This window comes from Oryctolagus cuniculus, chromosome 12, assembly GCF_051225735.1.
Source record: "Oryctolagus cuniculus isolate XC-2025 breed Fujian yellow rabbit chromosome 12, ASM5122573v1, whole genome shotgun sequence".
Classification (NCBI taxonomy): Eukaryota; Metazoa; Chordata; class Mammalia; order Lagomorpha; family Leporidae; genus Oryctolagus; species Oryctolagus cuniculus.
In genome coordinates this window covers 33,950,641-33,963,387 of record NC_142878.1, presented here as the reverse complement: position 1 = coordinate 33,963,387, position 12,747 = coordinate 33,950,641, and the positions used below count along the sequence as shown (strand labels likewise).

The 12,747-nt window shown below is 33.0% G+C and overlaps 1 protein-coding gene across 6 annotated transcripts in view; it reads left to right on the top strand.

Annotated features, from left to right (window-relative positions):
* The window catches only part of LRFN5 (leucine rich repeat and fibronectin type III domain containing 5), a 279,327-nt gene that overhangs the window by 201,339 nt on the left and 65,241 nt on the right, over positions 1-12,747 (top strand). For 2 of the 6 annotated variants that reach the window (XM_070053334.2, XM_051822185.3), the window contains one exon: positions 2,080-2,125. The exons of the other annotated variants lie outside the window; for them this stretch is intronic. The gene's annotated coding sequence lies outside the window, so the exon portion shown is untranslated. The remainder of the gene's footprint in view (positions 1-2,079; positions 2,126-12,747) is intronic. 6 annotated transcript variants of the gene reach the window in all.

Below are 12,747 nucleotides of genomic sequence, written 5' to 3'. Positions count from 1 at the left end.
TGTTGTAGTAAATATGCATTTGTGGTGAACCTGAGAATCTGATGTCTTAATAAATTCCTTAAACACACAAATATATATTTTATATATAGATTAAATATATATATATATAATATTGTGATATTTTAATGTGGTGCATTTCATTTTATTGTAGAAAATATGACTATGGCATAGGCAATCCCTAGTACCATCTAGTCATAGCAGATGCTTCAGTGGAGCAAAACTGGGAAAGAATTGGGCGAGATGTACAATTGCATGTTGAAAGGCCCTCTTCTACCCTTTCTTTCACCCCACTGAAATCTATGATACCACAAGACCCCATTACCTTGCTTTTAAGTTGTCCCTAATCTCTGAAGTTAGTGCTATGAAAAGGGGGACTTAAAGAGTAGCAGCAATGTTGTTTATCACCTTTTTGGCAAATGTTTCTTTTGTCTGTGTCCTTAGAGTTTTAAAAGAAAATCAGTGGGGGATTGCAAAGAGTGAGAAGATAAAGAAAACATGATAAAATTAAATTTTTGCCAGGTATAATGTGGCACTATTTTGAAAAAAATCATCAAGTAATGAGTACCTCACAAATGAATGAATATTTCACATATTTGTATAGAAAGTAAAATTAGTTTTTCTTGGACTGATGTGGAAAATGGTGATTTTTAGCAGATAATGATAAATATATCAGTGGTAATGAATGAGCTGCTGTTTGTTTTGTTATATTTTTTGATTATTGCACTAACCATATGAATCTGACCAGCAATCATTCTTTATTTTAAGCAAAGTTAAAATAGAACAACTTCCAAAACATTTTTCTTTGTGTTTTTCTTAGGAGAGCCAAGCTGTTGGAGAGTATCATTTTATTATGGTTTTTTTTTCCCCTGTAGCTTCAGATTTCAGTATTGAATTTTGTTTGTTCCCTGTGAACATTTTTGGTGGCTTCCTAATAGTCTTGTCTATATCCAACAAAGCAAAGTTTAAATTTCATGAATTAAAATGTCATCTGTTTTCAAAGTTTCCATTATCTTAGACAGTTCATCCATCATGTACAGTTGTCTCTCCTTTTTTTTCATACATAAACAAGATATTCTGAACAGAAAGCAAATTTACTGAGTATTTGGGCAGGCAAGGTATTCTAGCCTGGTTTCTTTTGACAGTAAAAATTCAATTTTTTAAAAGATAGGGTTTCTTGAAGAGGCAAATGCTTTCAAATACATTATTTGCCATTAAGAAATATGTATTTGATTTCTAATCTAGTGCACTAACAATAACCTCCATATAATGACTGCTTGATCTCAATAATATCTTTTTTTACAGTCATCTATTATACTTATTACCAGTCCTTGCAATGTGTATCAAACATTTTGCTTTTTGCCTGATGGTCCTATGCTATGTTTTCCATACAAGCAAACACAGATAAGTTTTTTCACTGTATATACATCCTGGGAGGAAGGACTACAATTCCATGCTAAATAATATCCATTTTTTTAATTATAAAACCATAGTTGTAAAATTATAAATCCATAGCTGTTCAACTCACCAAAGCTGTCTTTGTAGAGGGATTCTGACAATGATCGCTTTTTTATTTCTTCCCAATCTAGACACCTTGTGAATCTGTTGCTATACTCTTGCTGAGGTCTTTCTATTGAACTCCCCTGGCTTCAGCTAATTCAATTCCTAAGCAGCAGATCTTGCTAAAGCATGCTGTGTGCACATATTTCTAGCTTTGATAATACACGGGAATCGGCCAAAAAATCACCAAATAACGAAAACACGCTGCTATTGCTATAAATAGTCACATCAATCTGGTATCATGTGTCTTCTTAATTCTTTCTTTCATTCATCCTTATCATCTCAATATATAATTCTAATTTCTTGATTATTAGGAAGGGTAATTTGGAATTGTACATTAACTGTGAAATGGCCTTGAATTTGTGCATTAATTGGAGAATATCAGTCTTGTTAGACAGAATTATTCAGTACCTATTAAATGATGCACAATGCCGAGAAAGCTGTAAACAACAATGGATCAACCTGGTAGGCTGATTACATAGTCTTAAACATTTTAAAAATATTTATGTATTTTTTTCTTAGCAGTATGAAAATGTTCCTGTTCCTAAGAAATTCAAGCAGCAAATAGGTAGGCTGAATATCTTTAAATAAGTTTCTTGTATCATAAAATAAATATTATCAATGAAATTTATTTTGTGATTATTTTCAAAAAATCTATTCCTGAAGGACAGAACCAAACAGTAACTTATGTTAGTATTTACTCATATCTATTAAACATTTCAGTATAATAATATGCAGAAAACATCAAAATTAAATATGTAAAATGTCAAAATATTTTATTGGTGTTTAAGTACAATTTAAAATAGCCCTTAGCAATTATAAGAATGCTGGTATAGCACTCTCAGTCATAAATATTTTCTGTATGCATCAATAATGAATATCTTTTTTTCTCCACTCATCCCTTAAGTGGAGCAAATTGTAACCTTGCCATTGTATTATTTTTTAATTCAGCTGAGAGAGCAAAAAAGGCTATATTCTTCAGAGGACTGCAAGCCACTTAAAATAATTCTAAGTGAACATCATGGTTTTTTAATTTTTACACAATTAACTTTTGTTGATGTTAATGTTTAATAACATAAGATTCATTTCAAGAGTGAAGCCAAAAATAGAAATTATTTTGGGATACACTGAAAATGTGACTCTATTCAGTGAAATAAGAAGTTTATTTTTTCTACAAATATATTGGATAAATGTATCAGTTACTTATTTTAATAGTCAGAAAGCAGAGATCTGTTTGTACTCCATAACCACCAGTCAATAATAGTATGCATCTGGTCTAGCTTTAGCTGAGCAGTTTTTTCATCTCCTGATAAATAGTATGCATCTGTATCAATATGGATAAAAACCTTAATCATCCACAGTAGCAAATATGTAAATAAAAGTAATATGTAAATTTATTAACAATGGATAGATGAATATCGTAACATTTTGATACTTTTTATAGGCCAGTATAGAAAATATATACCAATGTTATCTCTAACTCTACAATTGCAAAGTCTGAATTTGAAAAGGGAATTTCTGTATGCACACATTGTGTAACAGAGAAGTAAAATGGCTTTAATAAATTAGGACAGATAGTAATAAAGTCATGGATCTGAGACACAAGACTTTATTTCTTATAACTAATTCATAATTCTCACTGATTTATGTATATCTGTATGTGTGTGCTTTGCTTGCATATGAACATATGACATTGGGTAGCTTATACTTTTTGATATCTAGTTTTTTCTACTCAATCATTTTAGAGATGCATTTATATTTTGCATGTATCAATTATTTATTATTTGTATAGTTGTATAGTATTCATTATATGAATACATCATAATCTGTAGATGAATACTCCTCTTCATGGTCCTACAAGTTCCATTTTGGGACTATTACTATAAAAATTTTGAGCGATCTGTAAAAGTCTTTTTGCAGACTTCTACTTTCATTTCTCATAGGTACATCAGTTGTAGAATTTCTATCACAGTGTAGATGGACTAATTGGAGCAAGCTCATATCAGCTCACTAGAGCTGCCTGTTAAATATTTAGATAATTTTGAGCTGGTTGTTAACCCCTCATATTATTAAAATTAAATTATATGAAATTACTCTAAAATAAATTATATTAAAAACAAAGTGAATATGTCCTCAAAACTCCTCACACTAATGACTATAGCCTACTATTATTTATATCATAAATATGTATTTATATACTGTATAAAGATGTGTATTATTACAAATCTCTGTCCCCACAATTCTGCATTCAGTGAAGTCATCATGAATCTGATATGTGACATAGTGAAATTTTTATACTACACAATTGATAAATGCTGCAAAACAGCATAGATTTGTTGTCTTTTGGTTGCTTGGACATAAGAAAGTGACATGGAAAAACTACTTAATACAGATTAAAGTTAAAAGTGTGTCTCAACTATAGATAGCACGTCATAAATAACATAAAAGCTAAAGCAAATACTGTTCTGTTATTCAAAACTATTATATGAGTCAGAAAATGAATTGCATACATCATTGATGACGTAGAGGTGGGCCTACTCATTGTTTCACATAGGTGATGCTGGTTAAAGTAAGCAAAAATATTAACAAATAGTTATGTCCAAATTATCTTGTTTATTAATTGTAACCATAGAATTTGGCTGCACATATGAAAAACAGCTCTCCATTAAAATAAATAATTTACAATAAATAAAATTGTGTATTAGCATTTGTACATTGGGTGCTATATATCTATTATATAGGTAGTATATAACATGTGTATATATGTAACTATATGCATTCATTTTTCAAAAAGTTGAAAATACGTTGAATATTTTCCACATAACAGACAACTTTAAAAAAAAGATTTTTCTCAAGTGAATGAATAGAATTTTTTTCCCATTAGGAATGTATGACATTATTATTTCATGTTTCTCTGATTTTTGTATTGTCAGTCTATTATTATTGTAAGCACTTTAGTGTAATTTTAAGCTCATTATCTTTGGTTACCAACACTATATGATGGGTACCTATTTATATATATGTATATATATAATATCTATTTATTATAATATATGAATATATGTTATTAGCATATATTATATGTTCTATAATATAAAATGATTATATATAATATGATATTTACTAAATACCTATATAAATATATTTAATATATAATTATGTTGCTAATAATATGTGACTAGAATAATGTGATAAATGTATACATTTAATATCTACCTATATATATAAATACCTATTTATATGTTAATGACATTTAAAGTATCTTTTGTATTGAAATGTTTCTTCATGATCTTTGCCCAAATGTTTTTTTATTTCAGTTGCAGTGAAGCCATTTTTATATATTATAGATATGATTTTTATGTATATGTAGTATATGTATTATGGGCATTTTTTCCAAGTCTATAACTTTCTAAAAACCTTTTTATTTTTATTTATTTATTTTGTAAAGGTTTATTTATTTATTTAAAAGTCAGAGTTACACAGAGAGAAGGAAGGCAGAGAGAAAGAGAGGTCTTCCATCCACTGGTTCACTCCCCAGATGGCTGCAACAGCCAGAGCTATGCGGATCCAAAGCCAGGAGCCAGGAGTTTCCTTTGGGTATCCCATGCAATGCAGGGACCCAAGGACGTGGGCCATCCTCCACTGCTTTCCCAGGCCATAGCAGAGAGCTGGATTAGAAATGGAGCAGCTGGGACTCAAACTGGCACCCAAATAGGATGCCGGCACTGCAGGTGGTGGCTTTACCCGCAACGCCACAGTGCCAGCCCCTCTAAAAACTTCTTTAAAATCATTCATAAAAGGAAATTTTGTGTTGATACTTGACTTATCATTTAATTTTAATATTTTAGGTACTCTATTAGCTTTGATAGATCAGGCAAAATATATGGTATTTGTCTTTTGGGGACTAGCTTATTTCACTAAGTATAATGGATTTCAGTTGTATCCATTTGGTTGCATAAGATAGGATTTCATTTTTTTGTTGATGAGTAGTACTCCACAGTGTATATATAAAATTATTTCTTTATCCAGTCATCAACTGATGACTTCTAGGTTAATTCCATATCTAAACTACTGTGAATTGAGCTGTAATGAATATGGGGGTACAGATAACACTTTCGTATGTTGATTCCATTTTGTTTAAGTTCTGAGGTACGGGGATTGCTGGGTCATATTGCAGATCTAATTTCAGATTTCTGAAGTATCTCCATACTCTCTTCAACAATGGCTGCAGCAAGTTACATTTCCACCAACAGTGGACTAGGGTACCTTTATTTACCCACATCTTCACCAGTGTCTTTTTTGTGTTAATTTCTGTATAAGAGCCATTCGACTGGGGTGGGGTGAGGTTAAATTTCATTGTGGTTTTGATTTGCATTTTCCTGATGGCTAGTGAGCCTGAGCATTTCTTCATATGTTTGTTGGCCATTTGAATTTCCTCTCTTGAAAAATGCCTGTTCAAGTCCTTTGCCCATTTAACTGGATTGTTTGTTTTGTTGTTTTTGAGTTTCTTGAGCTCTTTATAGATTCTGGATATTAATGCTTTATCAATTTGATAGTTTGCACATATTTTCTCCCATTCTGTCAGTTGCTTGCTCACTTTGCTGAGTGTTTCATTGAAGTGCAGAAGCTTCTCAAATTGATGCAATGCCATTTCTCAATTTTTGGCTTTGAGTACGTGTGCTTCTGGAGTCTTTTCCAAGAACTTTTTGCCTATGCCAATGACTTGCAGGGTTCTCCCAATGTTCTCTAGTAATTTGGTGGTATCAGATTATAGATTTAGGTCTTAGATCCATTTTGAGTAGATTTTTGTGTAACGTGTCAGGAAGGGGAATTGTTTCATACTTCTGCACAGAAGGATCCAGTTTTCTCAACACATTTGTTGAATAGACTGTCCTTGCTCCAGGGACTGGTTTTTAGCTCATTTGTTAAAGATAAGTTGGTTGTAATTCATGGATTGACTTCTGTAGTTTCTATTCTGTTCTGTTTGTCTGTGTGCCTATTTATATGCCAGTGTTAGGCTGTTTTCATTATAACTGCCCTGTAGTATATCTTGAAATTTCATATTGTTATGCCCCCAGCTTTGTTTTTGTTGTATAAGATTACTTTAGTTATTTGGGATCTCATGTTTCCATAAGAACTTTAGTACCATTTTTCTAGATCTGAGAAAAATATCATTTCTTCATTTCTATTTTTGTTGGGATTGCATTGAATCTATAAATTGCTTTTGGTAATATGGGCATTTTGACATTAAATCTTCTAATCCATGAGCATGGGAGATTTTTCTATTTTTTGTGTCATCTTTTATTTCTTTCTTAAATGTTTGGTAATTTTCATCATAGAGATCTTTGACGGCCTTAGTTAAATTTAATTCCAAGGTATTTATGTTTTTAACAAGTATTGTGAGTGGGAATGATCTTAGAAGTTCTTTTTCAGCTGTGGCATTGTCTGTGTATACAAAGGCTAATGATTTTTGTGCGTTAATTTTGTATCTTGCCACTGTACCAAGCTCTTTTATGAATTCCAATAGTCTGTTGGTGGAATCTTTTAGATCCCCTACATATAGAATCAGGCCATCTGCAAATTGGGAGAGTTTGGATTCCTCCTTTTTAATTGTATCCCTTTGATTTCTTTTTCTTGTCTAATGGCTTTGCCCAAAACTTCCAGCACCATAGTGAATAGCAATGGTGAGAGTCGGCATCCATGTCTGGCTCTGAATCTTAGTGGGGACTTATCATTTAAATATTAGTTAAATTTTTATCTTCTGTTTATACACTTGATCTTTTCCAAAACATCAAGAAGCAATGTCTTCTGTTTATATAACTGCCTACTCAACTGTCATGAAAAGGATTTCCTATTTTCTTCTCTCTTTGTAGAAGCTTCTAATATTTGTCAATAAACCTACTTCAAATTAGTCTTTGTGTTGGCACTCAAGATCCCTTTTTCTACCATATGTATATATACTGATGCCCATCACCATTTATTGAAAAGACTTCATTTCTCTATTAAATTGTATTGATGTTTTCTATTTATTCATTTATTTATGTCATCATCTCTGTTACCTATTAACTTTCTGTTATGACCTCTTGAGGGAGAGAGAAACAGAGAGAGTTTAGATTTGAGTCCTTTATTAAAGTAAATTCAGATAAAGTCAATACAAAATACAACTTTATATAAATATATAAATCCATGGAAATGTTTACCTCGTGGGTTTGGAATTTATAAACATAAAATAAATGAATAAATCACAAAGGGAGAGATCAAGGATAAACTAGCGCATGTTAATAAAAAGGAACAGCATGGAAAATCATTATAAAGCATGATATTTGCAGCACATGGCCAATGATGATAAAATCTTAAAAGTCACTGTGATACAGATAGTTTATTCCAAGTAATATAAAACACTATGGGGCAATAGCAAAAAGATCAGTGGAGGTGCACAGATACTTCAAAATAGGAAAAATAGATTGGCAATCTCATGAAAAAAAATGGTTATGCTAAGAATTAAAGAAATAAAAAGTATAAAAATGTCATAATGCAACTGTAAAATTAATGAATAACTTTAAAGTATATAATTCACAGTGATTTGGATGTTGTGATAATTTGAGCATTTTCATATGCTCCAGATTAGCTTAAAAATCATTACCAACTTCTTAAAAGCCGTTTAGGAAAATTACTATCACATCATTTATGCTTAAGCTGCCTGGGACTGATTACACAGAACCATGCACGGTATGCTGGTAATAAAAGTAACGTGCTGATTTGTAGCACTGGCAAATATTTGTGAGGGAAGTTCTTCTACCATGACCAGCTTCAAAATGCTAACAGTTTAACAATCCATTCACAGAATTCCACAATTATCATGCAAACTGATACAACCAGAAGAATTTCAATGCAAATAATCTTTTTTATTACATTCTAAATACTAGTCAATAATTAAATAAAGCCTGGAATTGTAATATTCACAGTAAAATTAATTATATTTGAAAAGAGGTAGATTTGAAAATGGATTCTTTTCTGCAAATAAAAAGGGACATTAGCTCTGTATTCAGGAGCTAAAACTAATAGGGAAGTTTGAATCTCAAGGATATAGCATTTATCACATATTTGTTTCTAAAAGATAACCAACAGTATGTTGAAGTCAGTTCATAATCCCTTCCATAATTGTTATCAAATTGGGAATTTGTAAACAGGAACATGTGTCTGAGTTTCATGGCAGTCACTACCTACTGACTAAACAGTTATGTAGTATGTAAATCTAGCAAGCTCAAAATCATATCCACATACTCTTGGTGGATGTATGAATTCATATACCAATGACAGGAAACTATTTCCAATACTTACTAAAGATATACTTGTGTGTAGGCACTTAAGCATTGTTTAACACCCACAAATTTAATCATAGGAATAAATGCAACACATGTTTAGATATATATATCCACAAAAAAAGAAGTCTAAGAATGTTCATTGTAGCACTATTTGAAATCACCAAAATGGTTAAGTGTCCAATAGCAATAGAAAACATAAATAAAGTGTAATTTATTCATATAATGTAATACTATAAAGCAATGGAAATGAAACAAGCAACATGGAAGGACCTCAAATACATAACATTGAGAGAAAGAAGACACAGAAAATATGCATACTATATGATTTCATATACATGAAATTCTAAAACTAACAGAACTAAAAAGTTAGGATAGTAGGTATAACTGAAGGGAACTATGTTGTATTTATTTACCTGGATGCTAGTGACATAAAAGGGTTTACATGGAAATCTATCAAGTGACACATGTACATTTTCACTTTTCCATATGTATGCTTCAGTAAGCCAGATGTCTGATATGGGTTTCAGAGTGTTAGCAAATCTGTGTTCTATCTGTGTTTCTTTCTGTGGATTCAAGGAGGTAGTTAATTTTCCTAATTTTTTCTGATGATTGGCAAATTCAGTTTCTTGAGATGTAGGACTGAGATTTCCTTGCTGGCTGCCCCTTGAGGGTCATTCCCAGCTTCTTAGCACCAACACCCCATCTTTGGTTAACGACTGCCTTCTTTTATCTCCTAATCCAGGGACTGTAGATTGAGTTGGTGTTGTGCTTCCACTCTCTTGTTTGTCCATGCAAAGTCACCCTTTCTCTTCTTTGCCTCTCTTTTCTATCTTTTCTCTCTGCCTTTTCTTTTCTGCTTTTAAGAGTCCAAGTGATTACATTTGGCTTACCTAGATAACCATGGATAATAAACTAATTTTATGATTCATAACTATACTTAACCTTTGCAAAGTTCCTGGATTCATGGATTCTCGAGACAGGCCCTAGACATCTTTAGGATTGACATTACTGTACCTATCACTTAAATTACAAGCTACAACATTTCCATAAATATGCTTTTTTTGGGGAGACAAACAGAGAGCAAAAAAAAGAGAGAAAGAATGTGGGCTCATCTGTTGGTCCTCTCTCCAAATGCCCACATTGGCCAGGAATCAACCAGGACCTGGGAACCCAACACAGTGTGGTAGGGACTCAATTACTTGAGGCATCCCTGCTTCCTCCCAGGATCTTCTCAAGCAGGAAGCTGGAGTCAGAAACCATAGCCAGGAATGAATTCAGGCATTCTGATGTGGGACAAAGGCATCACAACCAGCATCAGAAATGCTAGGCTAAATGCCCACTCCATAAAAATGCATTTTAAAATGTGTCTAAAAAATATCTACTATCCAGACAAGAATGCTTCAGGAGTAAGTATTTTTCCTCAGAGCCTTTCCTAGGTCTCATGCCATTTGCCCTGCCACTGTCTGAAACTGGTAATCCACACAGGATCATTCACAATGTCATTCAAATGTAAGCCAGGGTTTCTTAAAAAAGAGAAGCTTAATTAACCTTCAACAACCCTTCTTCCTGGGGACTAATATTATACATTAATACTAAAAGGCTCTGAGATAATCAGTAAAGAAAATCACTTACCTGCATTAACCCGGTGATTCCAAAATATTCTTAAACTTATAACTTGAAAAAGGTGACTTGGGTTCTGGCACTGTGGTGCAGTGGGTTAAACAGCAACCCATCGCAGAAGGGCGCCCCTTTGAGTCCTGGTTACTCCACTTCAGATCCAGCTCCCTGTTAATGCACCTGGGAAAGCAGCAGCAGATGTCCCAAGTCACTTAAAAACTGCTACCTTTGAACTAGATATTGAACATAGTTCCTTAATATCTCTTAGATTACATATTTTCCATTGCATCACCACTGTTTCTGCCTTTCTCTTGCTTCATTAAATAATAACAGTACTGATTATACTCTTACTCTCTCAACTATTTGATATATATTATTTATTCACAATTTATCCCTCTTTCACAAATGAGAAAATCAAAATGAAATAGTGCTTCCAGATTTCCCTCAGTGAGTCTCTAGCAGAGCCTGTTAACCCAGCTCCGTTTTTCCAACCTCCAAACTATCTTTTATTTAAGGTGAATGTTTCCTTTGAACACGTGGATTTGACTTTTCTTTCTTTAAACATTAAACAATATTCCTGTTCAATGTAAGATTATATCAGATTCTTTTAATGTTACAAGGAAAGACCATGCCTAGTTCTCTCCTTATTATGCCACAGCTACAGATGAACATCAGTAAGGACATTGCTATACTCACAGCTCCTTCATGCCTTCTGTCTCTCTGCATGTTCTCCTGCTCTCTTGATTCCAAGTGATCAATTCCTAGAACTTTATGAAAACAACCTCAAACCTCACTATTTCTGTGAATGTTTTCCTGTCAACCCTGGGTAAAATTATGTGTGCTTTTGCCCCTCTGTGGAGGCTTAGTGAGTTTTTCTTGGTGTAAATTTAGTTTGTTTGTGTGTTGGATCAAAGAGAAATCGTGTGTATATTTTGATAAATTATGAAACCGTTCCCCATCCATTCTCCCTTTCTAAATTTTAAAATTATTATTTATATATGAACATTGTGTGCCATTCACTTAAGATGTTTGAGAATGCTTTTTGTAGACTGATTAGTCATTATGGGTAAAAGAAGAGCCAAGTTTATAAAAAGTGATACTTCATTTATCATATTCTATTTGCAGCTATTTTTTGTGACTTAAACCTCCAAAACTCTCCCAAATTAGAGAGTGCTTCTTAAGGGTAACGGAGAAAGCAGTGTTACTTATGTTTTGATCTTCAGCTACAAGTACTATATCTGACATGCACATAATGTGTGCTCATTTAATGCCTGACTAATGAGTGATTAATAAAAGTGATAGGCAGAATGAAGACAGGGTTTAGGTGTTGAGTAGATAAATTCTGTGGCATGAACCTGTTCAGAACTGAGTTAATTGTCTTAAGGATTTTAAAACTAAGAAAAATGCAAGTGCTATCACTTTCAAAATATCTGTATGTAATGTTCAATATTGAGGTTTTTGCTATTATTCCCTGGATATTAAATGTCTTGGAGTTGTGGATATTATGGGCTCATATACCACATAACACTTTATTTTTATTGAAGTAAGAACAAAGATAGATGGCATAAAGCGTGCATTCAAAGCAATAACACTGAATTTTCCTGTTATAAAGCTGACTTTTTATTGGCTCAATTAATTTCAGTGAGTAATTTCAATTTCATTATCTTTATATCACCTCAGTCTGCTATTGGATTAGTTGGCCATCATTTTTACGGTGTGCTGCTTATGTAAAGAGTTATTTATTTTAAAGAACGAGAGAGATCTTTGATCCACTGCTCACTCTCCAAATTGCAGCAACTAGGGGTTGGGAGATTGCCTGGGCCAAGCTTAAACCAGGAACTAAGGACACCATGCAGGTCTCCTACATGAGTGGAGGTAACTCAAATACTTAAGCCATCACCCTCAACTTTCTAGGTACCTTAGCAGAGAGCTGAATTGGAAGTGGAGTAGCCAGAGTCTCACTCTCACTCATATGGGTTGTGGAAGTCCCAAATGGCAGTCTAACCTACTGCACCACAATGCCTGTCTGCAGTGCACAGTGTGGGACATTCTTCTGAATTGTACAAAACGACTTCTGTTACCAAAGTCTGCTTCTGAAAGTTACACCTTAGAAAAACAATTCATTATTCTGTTATCCCTTAAGTGTAATTTTATTATTTCAGGAAAAATAGGTGTTACAAAAGTGTAACTTGATGACAACTTTTAACATGTCCTTGCAGTCCACAAGTGAGTCGGAAATGTCCATCAT